The 12,132-nt window shown below is 39.7% G+C and overlaps 1 long non-coding RNA gene across 1 annotated transcript; it reads left to right on the forward strand.

The window, feature by feature from the left end:
- The first annotated feature begins 3,386 nt into the window (after window positions 1-3,386).
- On the forward strand, window positions 3,387-8,931 carry LOC134060411 (uncharacterized). The gene is made up of 4 exons (XR_009935184.1): window positions 3,387-3,569; window positions 3,929-4,186; window positions 8,443-8,526; window positions 8,629-8,931. It is a non-coding gene; the product is annotated as an uncharacterized LOC134060411 (long non-coding RNA).
- The last annotated feature ends 3,201 nt before the right edge of the window (window positions 8,932-12,132 follow it).

A 12,132-nucleotide genomic window follows, 5' to 3' on the forward strand; every position in this document is an offset into this window, starting at 1 on the left:
AACTCTTCAGCTAGGCAGAGCAGCTAATTAGTGAGATCACCTGTGTTAAGTGCACAGGTAGAACCAATACATGGTTGGATTTTTACTCTCTGAAGCTGGACTTTTCCACCTCTGCCTTAAACCTCCCTCAACGCTCACCACTGCTGCTGAAAGGGCCGTAACTATATTCTATTGTCTCTCAGTGTGTGAGTGTCCTCTGCTGCCTGTGGTGCTGCTGGTCATTCTTGGTGCTCTCGTCCAGCCTTGCTGTCCTGTGGTCCTGGAGCCCTACGCTGTTGTGAAGACTGCCTTGGCTGCACTGGATGTCTGTTGGGTTTGTCGTTCTGGAGCCCTACGCTGTTGTGAAGACTGCCTTGGCTGCACTGGATGTCTGTTGGGTTTGTCGTTCTGGAGCCCTACGCTGTTGTGAAGACTGCCTTGGCTGCACTGGATGTCTGTTGGGTTTGTCGTTCTGGAGCCCTACGCTGTTGTGAAGACTGCCTTGGCTGCACCGGATGTCTGTTGGGTTTGTGCTGCACGGACCTGGGCCCTTGATTATTGAAACGGTGGCCTCTAGGTGACCTCTAATCGAATTACTATGCAAACATTTTATATAATTTATTTTATTGAACTTCACAAGTCAAGCTACATTAGGAATCAAAATAATCCAGTAGATTAAAGCAGTTCAGCAACCTACTGTATCATGAATTCAGGTTCAGGGGTTTAATGTACAGTGTAACTATAGCTGCTGATATGGAACAGTAGCCTACTTCACTAGCTGCTTGGCCTTAGTTTCATATACTGTAGCCCCCCAATGCAAAGTCCATGCACCACCAACCTATGTACATGACCTAGGCTACCTAACACAATAAGTTGGCCTTTGCATCCTAGATTCCCAATGGCAGAAATCAATGGCTGATATGAGTCCTCCATAAATAGATCAGAAGCACATGACGCTTAACATGATTTAACTCTTTTGGCATTCTGACAAATGGAGATAATGTCCGGTGTGTTTGCAACTCCAGAGAAGGTGTTTGCAGGTGAATTAAACCTTTCAGAGTGGACAGTGGTGTGTTTGTAGATCTGTTCTTCCTCTGTGTGTGGGATCTGATCAGCTATGGGGTCCACCAGTCTGTCATGTTTGCCGATGTATTTCCCTTTAAGAGAGCTACAGTACAGCTGTTCATGATGTGGGGGGCTACTGACTCCAGATGCTGGGGGGGGGGGGGGGGGGGGTTCATGCAGCTTGCAAAGCGGTGAATGGTTGGAAGGAAACCACAGCGCTAGGTTGTACTTTGTGGGGAGAACTTGTGTTCAAACATCATTTACTGAATCATTCCTTAACCCATGAAATCATGACGTGCCTACAAAACAAAATTCATAAATACATTCACACATAAAAAACCCAATGCATCATTTATTAAAAATCACAGTTCACATGAATGTTCCTACATAGACAGACAACACAAACCCAACAGCTGATATTTGCAAATATGGGGATCACCTGATGTAAATATGTCCCCTGGCTGGAGCTGATGAGGGCCGATAGCAGGTAGTGCTCGGTGATCATCACACACTCAAGCTGATGAGGCTGCCTTTGGAGATCTGCGAGGTTGATAAGAGTGTGTGTGTGTGTGTGTGTGTATGTGTGTGTGTGTGTGTGTGTGTGTGTGTGTGTGTTTGTGTGTGTGAGAAGGAGGGCAGTGACCCTCACAGGCTGAGGTTGATGAAGGTGTGTGTGTGTGTGTGTGTGTGTGTGTGTGTGTGTGTGTGTGCACGGAGGGTGTGCACACACACACAGGGTGGTTGTGTCATGCATGTTCCTATAAACAGGCAACACAGACCAACAGCTGCCATTTGCAAATATGGAGGATTACCTGATGTAAATAGGTTGCCTTTGGAGATCTGCAGGTTGATGTGAATGTGTGTGGAGGGTGAAGGGCATTGGCCCTTACAGGCTGAGGTCGATGAAGATGTGTGTGTGTGTGTGTGTGTGTGTGTGTGTGTGTGTGTGTGTGTGTGTGTGTGTGTGTGTGTGTGTGTGTGTGTGTGTGTGTGTGTGTGTGTGTGTGTGTGTGTGTGTGTGTGTGTGTGTGTGTGTGTGTTTGTGTGTGTGTGTATTTGTGTGTGTGTGAGAGTGTGTGTGAGAGAGAGAGACTAAACAGACACATTATATACTGTACAATTACATATTGATATGTGATGTGATGTGACACACACACACACACACACACACACACACACAGAGAGACATATGCACACACACACATACACACACACTGACCTGAGACCAGCAGTATAGTAATTACAAGCAGAATCATGACTGAGGGCCTGAAGATGGAAGATCATTCAGAGTCGCTGGACACATCAACAAGGAGGGAAACACACACTGATGATTCTGTCAGATAGACACACAACAAACAACGTGATCTCAAAGTCAAGGTAGTACAACCTTGTACGAAAATTCGTGTCACGATAGATAGTACAAATCTGTACGATTTAATGCAATGTGAACCACGCCCCCATTCTCCGATGATCTTTCAGCCATATTGGATGCTGGGTTCACACGAAATTTACTATTGATTTAATTGTATCGACAGTGGATAATTTACTGTATTCCATGTCATGAATGACCACAATTTTGAAACGTTGATAAATTATATCACAGTTTTCTCGTCTTAAATGAAAGCATGAGTCATGAGTTATCCTAGTTTATGATTGCGAAGGCGTTTCTCCGTCAGATTTGTTAGCACATTGTTAGCACAGCGAGGTGTCACGTGACGGCTTGGCGTAAGATTGTACGCCACTTACGCTATTTGGCGTGCCATTTTACCATGCATTTTACACATTACATTTAAGGCTTTTAGCGTCTTACTGTACGCTGTTTGGCCATGGAGAACAACGCATCCCAGCTGCTACACGTTAACAGCCGAATCAAAACGAAAATATCCGAGCAGCTACGGATTGAAACGAAGTCCGAAAAGAAAACGACAGCAAGGTGAGTTGGTTGCATCTTGCATGTGACAGCAGACAAGATTTGCGTGGTAATAATGTGTATGAACATCTCAGCTCTTATATTATATATTGTGACAAGTAGGCTAGTAGGCTACGGCTGCACATCTATGCTTTTCTGTGTGATCTTGTCGATAGCCAGCTAGAATGTTATACCCTAATAATAACAGCTAATGCTAGCTTGCAATAAGAAACATATTGGAAACGTAATTTTCGCATAGGCCTACATCTTGCATTGAATATGGCCATTATGGCCATTTTAATTGCATGTAGTATGTTATTGAGCTATATTGACAAAACAAAATTATATACCACGTCGTTTATTCAATGTTGCCATACATAAAGCGAGTGATAATGATAAAGTTATCAGACAGGCATGTGCAATCGAATCTAAACTGCAGATTAGGCGGCGAACGCTCGGGAAAGGGCGAAGAACATAAGAGGGTGATGGGTTACTGCACTGATCACTTAAAGAACACTTTATGTTTGTATATTCTATAGATCAGTGGGTTGCTGTCATGTGACAGCCACACACAAAAAACGGAAATGCATCATAGAGCGAGAGCAAGCCATGTGGGGTAAACATGTAATAATGTTGTTGTTGTTTTGATTTTGTTTTTAAATAATGTTTTTTTTAAATAGTGCATTTCTTCAGCGTACCAAATAGTACAATGCAGCTTTTAATGTCCAAAGTAGCCTACCGGTACTGTATTATTTTCCTGCATAAGAACTACAATAGGCTACTCCAGTATTTGAATAAATACCCACATCAGTTTTACCCTTGTCTCACCTATACAATGTCTATGAATTGCAGTAGTGATAAAAATGAAAAAGGAAAGGAAGGTGTCCTGATGTGTTGTTTAAGGATTATGGTCCTGCAATGTTTTAGACGAATCTTTATGTCTTTTTTTGTTTTCATTTCATCATGTTTTCACAGATCCTTGCTCCTGATATCCTGATGATACTGTCCTGTATGACTCCAACAGAACACTCACAGAAAGGAGAGCAGTGTGATACTACAAGATAACTAGCAACAAACCCCTTGTTTGTCCTTGTTTGGCTACTCATTTGTCTACTTCCTGAAGAGGAGCATGCTAGCCTCGACACCTCAGTTCTTGCTTCCATTAACAGCTGTGTTATGGAGCGCATCCTCACATCATGGTCTACTGCAGCAGGTGGATACGGAAGACAATTGGTAGGTATTTTGCATCACTTTTACCTAACTTTTACTGTGGTTTGGCTATGGTACATATGGTTGTTGCTACACTAAATATAGGCCCATATTGTAGATTGAGAAACCAACTGTACAGTTGATACATTTTGGCCTATACTATTAAGGGTCAGCTGAATTGACCACCTATACCATATATTTTCTGAAAGCCTATAGCCTCTAGATGTCGGCATCAGGAATAACGGCATGTTCTTCCTGAGCCATACATTTTCTGTGAATTTGCTTTGCCTTTCAGCAAATATACAAAATAGAACCATGTATAGATTTATGTTGTCCAAAGGTTGCAGGAAGGTGGGATATGTTCTAATGTATGTTAAATCACATCTATAACTGACAAGCTTTCAGAAAATATATGGTTTGGGTAGGTGAAATTGCTCTGCCTTTGAGTTGGACCTCAAATCGTATCATATGTGTACCTCGTTCGCCAATATGCAGAATAGAATGATGTATAGATTTATGTTGTCCAAAGGTTGCAGGAAGGTGGGATATGTTCTAATGTATGTTAAATCACATCTATAACTGACAAGCTTTCAGAAAATATATGGTTTGGTTAGGTGAAATGGCTTTGCCTTTGAGTTGGACCTCAAATCGTATCATATGTGTACCTCGTTCGTCACTATGCAGAATAGAGTCATGTATAGATTTATGTTGTGCAAAGGTTGCAGGAAGGTGGGATATGTTCTCATGTATGTTAAATCACATCTATAACTGACAAGCTTTCAGAAAATATATGGTTTGGTTAGGTGAAATGGCTTTGCCTTTGAGTTGGACCTCAAATCGTATCATATGTGTACCTCGTTCATCACTATGCAGAATAGAGTCATGTATAGATTTATGTTGTGCAAAGGTTGCAGGAAGGTGGGATATGTTCTCATGTATGTTAAATCACATCTATAACTGACAAGCTTTCAGAAAATATATGGTTTGGTTAGGTGAAATGGCTTTGCCTTTGAGTTGGACCTCAAATCGTATCATATGTGTACCTCGTTCGTCACTATGCAGAATAGAGTCATGTATAGATTTATGTTGTGCAAAGGTTGCAGGAAGGTGGGATATGTTCTCATGTATGTTAAATCACATCTATAACTGACAAGCTTTCAGAAAATATATGGTTTGGTTAGGTGAAATGGCTTTGCCTTTGAGTTGGACCTCAAATCGTATCATATGTGTACCTCTTTTGTCACTATGCAGAATAGAGTCATGTATAGATTTATGTTGTGCAAAGGTTGCAGGAAGGTGGGATATGTTCTCATGTATGTTAAATCACATCTATAACTGACAAGCTTTCAGAAAATATATGGTTTGGTTAGGTGAAATGGCTTTGCCTTTGAGTTGGACCTCAAATCGTATCATATGTGTACCTCGTTCGTCACTATGCAGAATAGAGTCATGTATAGATTTATGTTGTGCAAAGGTTGCAGGAAGGTGGGATATGTTCTCATGTATGTTAAATCACATCTATAACTGACAAGCTTTCAGAAAATATATGGTTTGGTTAGGTGAAATGGCTTTGCTTTTGAGTTGGACCTCAAATCGTATCATATGTGTACCTCGTTCGTCACTATGCAGAATAGAGTCATGTATAGATTTATGTTGTGCAAAGGTTGCAGGAAGGTGGGATATGTTCTCATGTATGTTAAATCACATCTATAACTGACAAGCTTTCAGAAAATATATGGTTTGGTTAGGTGAAATGGCTTTGCTTTTGAGTTGGACCTCAAATCGTATCATATGTGTACCTCGTTCGTCAGTATGCAGAATAGAGTCATGTATAGATTTATTTTGTCCAAAGGTTGCAGGAAGGTGGGATATGTTGTAATGTATGTTAAATCACATCTATAACTGACAAGCTTTCAGAAAATATATGGTTTGGTTAGGTGAAATGGCTTTGCCTTTGAGGTGGACCTCAAATCGTATCATATGTGTACCTCGTTCGTCAATATGCAGAATAGAGTCATGTATAGATTTATGTTGTGCAAAGGTTGCAGGAAGGTGGGATATGTTATAATGTATGTTAAATCACATCTATAACTGACAAGCTTTCAGAAAATATATGGTTTGGTTAGGTGAAATTGCTCTGCCTTTGAGGTGGACCTCAAATCGTATCATATGTGTACCTCGTTCGCCTGTATGCAGAATAGAATGATGTATAGATTTATGTTGTGCAAAGGTTGCAGGAAGGTGGGATATGTTGTAATGTATGTTAAATCACATCTATAACTGACAAGCCTTCAGAAAATATATGGTTTGGTTAGGTGAAATGGCTTTGCTTTTGAGTTGGACCTCAAATCGTATCATATGTGTACCTCGTTCGTCAGTATCCAGAATAGAGTCATGTATAGATTTATGTTGTGCAATGGTTGCAGGAAGGTGGGATATGTTGTAATGTATGTTAAATCACATCTATAACTGACAAGCTTTCAGAAAATATATGGTTTGGTTAGGTGAAATGGCTTCGCTTTTGAGGTGGACCTCAAATCGTATCATATGTGTACCTCGTTCGTCAGTATGCAGAATAGAGTCATGTATAGATTTATTTTGTCCAAAGGTTGCAGGAAGGTGGGATATGTTGTAATGTATGTTAAATCACATCTATAACTGACAAGCTTTCAGAAAATATATGGTTTGGTTAGGTGAAATGGCTTTGCCTTTGAGGTGGACCTCAAATCGTATCATATGTGTACCTCGTTCGTCAATATGCAGAATAGAGTCATGTATAGATTTATGTTGTGCAAAGGTTGCAGGAAGGTGGGATATGTTATAATGTATGTTAAATCACATCTATAACTGACAAGCTTTCAGAAAATATATGGTTTGGTTAGGTGAAATTGCTCTGCCTTTGAGGTGGACCTCAAATCGTATCATATGTGTACCTCGTTCGCCAGTATGCAGAATAGAATGATGTATAGATTTATGTTGTGCAAAGGTTGCAGGAAGGTGGGATATGTTGTAATGTATGTTAAATCACATCTATAACTGACAAGCCTTCAGAAAATATATGGTTTGGTTAGGTGAAATTGCTCTGCCTTTGAGGTGGACCTCAAATCGTATCATATGTGTACCTCGTTCGCCAGTATGCAGAATAGAATGATGTATAGATTTATGTTGTGCAAAGGTTGCAGGAAGGTGGGATATGTTGTAATGTATGTTAAATCACATCTATAACTGACAAGCCTTCAGAAAATATATGGTTTGGTTAGGTGAAATTGCTCTGCCTTTGAGGTGGACCTCAAATCGTATCATATGTGTACCTTGTACGCCAGTATGCAGAATAGAATGATGTATAGATTTATGTTGTGCAAAGGTTGCAGGAAGGTGGGATATGTTGTAATGTATGTTAAATCACATCTATAACTGACAAGCCTTCAGAAAATATATGGTTTGGTTAGGTGAAATTGCTCTGCCTTTGAGGTGGACCTCAAATCGTATCATATGTGTACCTTGTACGCCAGTATGCAGAATAGAATGATGTATAGATTTATGTTGTCCAAAGGTTGCAGGAAGGTGGGATATGTTCTCATGTATGTTAAATCACATCTATAACTGACAAGCTTTCAGAAAATATATGGTTTGGTTAGGTGAAATTGCTCTGCCTTTGAGTTGGACCTCAAATCGTATCATATGTGTACCTCGTTCGTCAGTATCCAGAATAGAGTCATGTATAGATTTATGTTGTGCAATGGTTGCAGGAAGGTGGGATATGTTCTAATGTATGTTAAATCACATCTATAACTGACAAGCTTTCAGAAAATATATGGTTTGGTTAGGTGAAATGGCTTTGCTTTTGAGTTGGACCTCAAATCGTATCATATGTGTACCTCGTTCGTCAGTATGCAGAATAGAGTCATGTATAGATTTATGTTGTCCAAAGGTAACAGGAAGGTGGGATATGTTGTAATGTATGTTAAATCACATCTATAACTGACAAGCTTTCAGAAAATATATGGTTTGGTTAGGTGAAATTGCTCTGCCTTTGAGGTGGACCTCAAATCGTATCATATGTGTACCTCGTTCGTCAGTATGCAGAATAGAGTCATGTATAGATTTATGTTGTCCAAAGGTAACAGGAAGGTGGGATATGTTGTAATGTATGTTAAATCACATCTATAACTGACATGCTTTCAGAAAACAGTTATTTTACTATGGCCCTGAGTTATGATAGAAATTATATTGACACAAACAGAATGGTAATGGCATTTTTTCTGTTACCGTTTATTTAGGTCCAAACCATCTTGAAGCCTTTTGGACAGAGGAGCGGATGACCGAGCTGGTTAACCTCTACATAAATAGACACATGTCAAGTGGTATGTTTGTCTTTAGATGTAAAGAAATGAAATTTAAAGAAATGATGCAGACTACTTTGTCTGATTACACTTTAACACCTTTCTACCTCAACACTAATTCAGGGTTTATCAAGGCCCAAATATGCTGAGGAATACAGGCTGCCTTGGTGGCCTAAGGAGTCATGTCAATGATCAGCTGTTTGTTGAGGCAGCAGCAGCAGGAGCAGCACCAACAACAGAAGCAGCAGCAGCAGCAGGAGCAGCACCACCAGCACTATAAACGCCATCAGCAGCACCACCAGCACTATAAACGCCATCAGCAGCAGCGGCAGATTATAAAGAAGGATAACAATGAATACATGAAATCAGAGTGGGAAGTTGTGCTTTTATGTTTCATATATACTGTATAAATATATGCACCTTACTTGAGTGTCTCTACAATTTAATTATACTGCAATGCAATTAAAATAAAGGCATTAATTTAATTCATTTGTCATTTCAGTTTTTATTATTACATTCATTTCACCTGGGTGCCAGCCAAACTTAGCCCTTCCCACAACATTTCAGGTCGGGAAGTACGGTCTGGAATTGCGCCGTCAACTATGCTCGATCCAGAGCTGTTCGGACCAATGTGTACATGTTGTAAAAGATACACAAGTTCATCTGAATGCTGTAAGCTATGTCTTAGTAAACATACATGTTCATGATTTGCATAGACAGGCAGGCCTTGATTGCATCTTAGGGTTACACCAGTTATGTTCATATAGACTGCACTCTGGCTATCGTCAGACAGTTTTCCATGCGCACAAGTTGATGAATCGAACCAACCACCTCATAACACCCATTTTGTGCCTGTTTCTTATTTCACATGTTTTGTGATAAATAAACATGATTTGCCGGTCAGTTTTGACCTACGTGACCGCCTTAAAAAGTACCATCTAGACAGCTATTCGGTTGAGTTTTCAGACAGTTTTGCATGCACACAAGTTGATGAACCATCTTCAGAAACTGATGGTTAGAGGGCATATTTTTGACATACGTTGATAAATAAAAGTTTTTAAATCATACTCAAACCATTAAAACATCCATATTTTGACTGTTTATGATACACAGAGGTGTGCTGTACTGAAATACACCCAATTTCACTGATCTTACACACTGTGGGAATTTTTATCCACAACACATCCTCAGAAACTAATGTTTAGAGGGCATTTTTTTGACATACGTTGATAAATAAAAGTTCTTAAATCATACCCAAACCATTAAACCATCCATATTTTGACTGTTTATGATACACAGAGGTATGCTGTACTGAAATAAACCCAATTTCACTGATCTTATGTGCAGTGGGAATTTTGATCCACAAGACATCTTCAGAAACTGATGTTCAGAGAGCTTATTTTTCACATAAGTCGATACACAAAAGTTCTTAAATCATACCCAAACCATTAAAACATCCTTTTTTTATTGATTATGATACACAGAGGTGTGCTGTACTGAAATAAACCCAATTTCACTTATCTTATGTGCAGTGGGAATTTTGATCCAGAAGGCATCTTCAGAAACTGATGTTCAGAGAGCCTATTTTTGACATAAGTCGATACACAAAAGATCTTAAATCATACCCAAACCATTAAAACATCCATATTTTGATTGATTATGATACACAGAGGTGTGCTGTACTGAAATAAACTCAATTTCACTGATCTTATGTGCAGTCGGAATTTTGATCCAGAAGACATCTTCAGAAACTGACGTTCAGAGAGCATATTTTTCACATAAGTCGATACACAAAAGTTCTTAAATCATACCCAAACCATTAAAACATCCATATTTTGATTGATTATGATACACAGAGGTGTGCTGTACTGAAATGAACCCAATTTCACTGATCTTATATGCTGTGGGAATTTTGATCCAGAAGACATCTTCAGAAACTGACGTTCAGAGAGCATATTTTTCACATAAGTCGATACACAAAAGTTCTTAAATCATACCCAAACCATTAAAACATCCATATTTTGATTGATTATGATACACAGAGGTGTGCTGTACTGAAATGAACCCAATTTCACTGATCTTATATGCTGTGGGAATTCTGATCCACAAGACAGCTTTAGAAATTGACGTTAGAGAGCATATTTTTCACATAAGTTGATACACAAAAGTTCTTAAATCATACCCAAACCATTAAAACATCCATATTTTGATTGATTATGATACACAGAGGTATGCTGTGTTGAAATAAACCCAATTTCACTGACCTTACCTGCCTTGGCAAGTTTGATGCTCTGGACATACTCAGAAACTACAATTCAGACACCCATATTGGCCAGATAGGCCTAAGTAAGTGTCACACTCATTGTTTCATGAAATGTTGACATGTGGCACATATTTTGATTCAGGGAGTGATAACAAACTTGTTAGTCAAATTTGAGACCTCCAGCTGCTTGTGTGTTGACAGGAGGCGGAGCCAAAGATTGGAAAATCTAGATTTCTAGGGGGCGCTATAGAGTCTGTGAATATGTGAGGTGTGGTTTTACTTCACTCATATATTTTATGTCATACATAGATGTCACATGCCAAATTTAGTCTGTCTATGAGGTATGTAAGTTAGAAATTCTAACCCTAGGTGTAGATGGTCATAATTTGCATAGGTCAGACAGGCCTTGATAGGATTATACCAGTTAACTCAAGATGGTGCCAGCATGTGGCACATATTTTGGTACAGGGGATGATAACAAACTAGTATGTCAAATTTGAGACAGCTAGTGGCTTGTGTGTTGCCAGGAGGCGGAGCCAAATATAGGAAATATTGGATTTCTAGGGGGCGCTATAGAGTCTGTGAATATGTAATGTGTGATTTTATCACACACTCATATTTAGTGTCATATACAGATGTCACATGCCAAATTTAATCAGTCTAAGGGGTATACAAGTTACAAATACCAACCCTAGGTATAGATGTCCTTGATTTGCATAGTTAGACAGGCCTTGATAAGGTTACACCAGTTATAATCAACTAGAATGGTATCTGAGGGATTGCAAGAGTGGGCTTCATCAGGTGCAGATCACCAAAAGGGTCGCAACAGTACCTTATTTTTGAAAATCAGGCACACAGATCAAAAGTTATCTGCATTAACGCAACATCCAATAGGCCAAAATGCATAAATAAAGTGGTTGCTATGGTGGTTGCTAGGTAATCATGTTGGTTGCTTTAGTGGTTGCTAGGTTGACATTGTAGAGCTGGTTGCTAGGTTGTTGCTAGGGTAGTTAAGATGGTTGCTAGGACGTTGCTAGGGTCATTGAGATGATTGCTAGGGCGTTGCTACGCTACGTATGGTGGTTGCTGTGCAAAATAATACGGTTGCTATGCTGGTTCCTGCTATGGTGGTAATCATGTTGGCTGCTATGCTGGTTGCTACGTTGACGTTGAAAAGGTGGTTGCTAGGGCGTTGCTAGGGTAATAGGGATGGTTGCCAGGGGGCGTCACTATAACACTATGCTTTGCCATGCTGTGGGCTTGCTGGATAAGGGGGTAAAAACAAAATAGTTTGTCACATTTGAGGCTTAGCTGCTTCTGTGTTTCCAGGAGGCGGAGCTAAAGATGGAAAAAAAGGATTTGAA

Source organism: Sardina pilchardus, chromosome 16, assembly GCF_963854185.1.
Source record: "Sardina pilchardus chromosome 16, fSarPil1.1, whole genome shotgun sequence".
NCBI lineage: Eukaryota > Metazoa > Chordata > Actinopteri > Clupeiformes > Clupeidae > Sardina > Sardina pilchardus.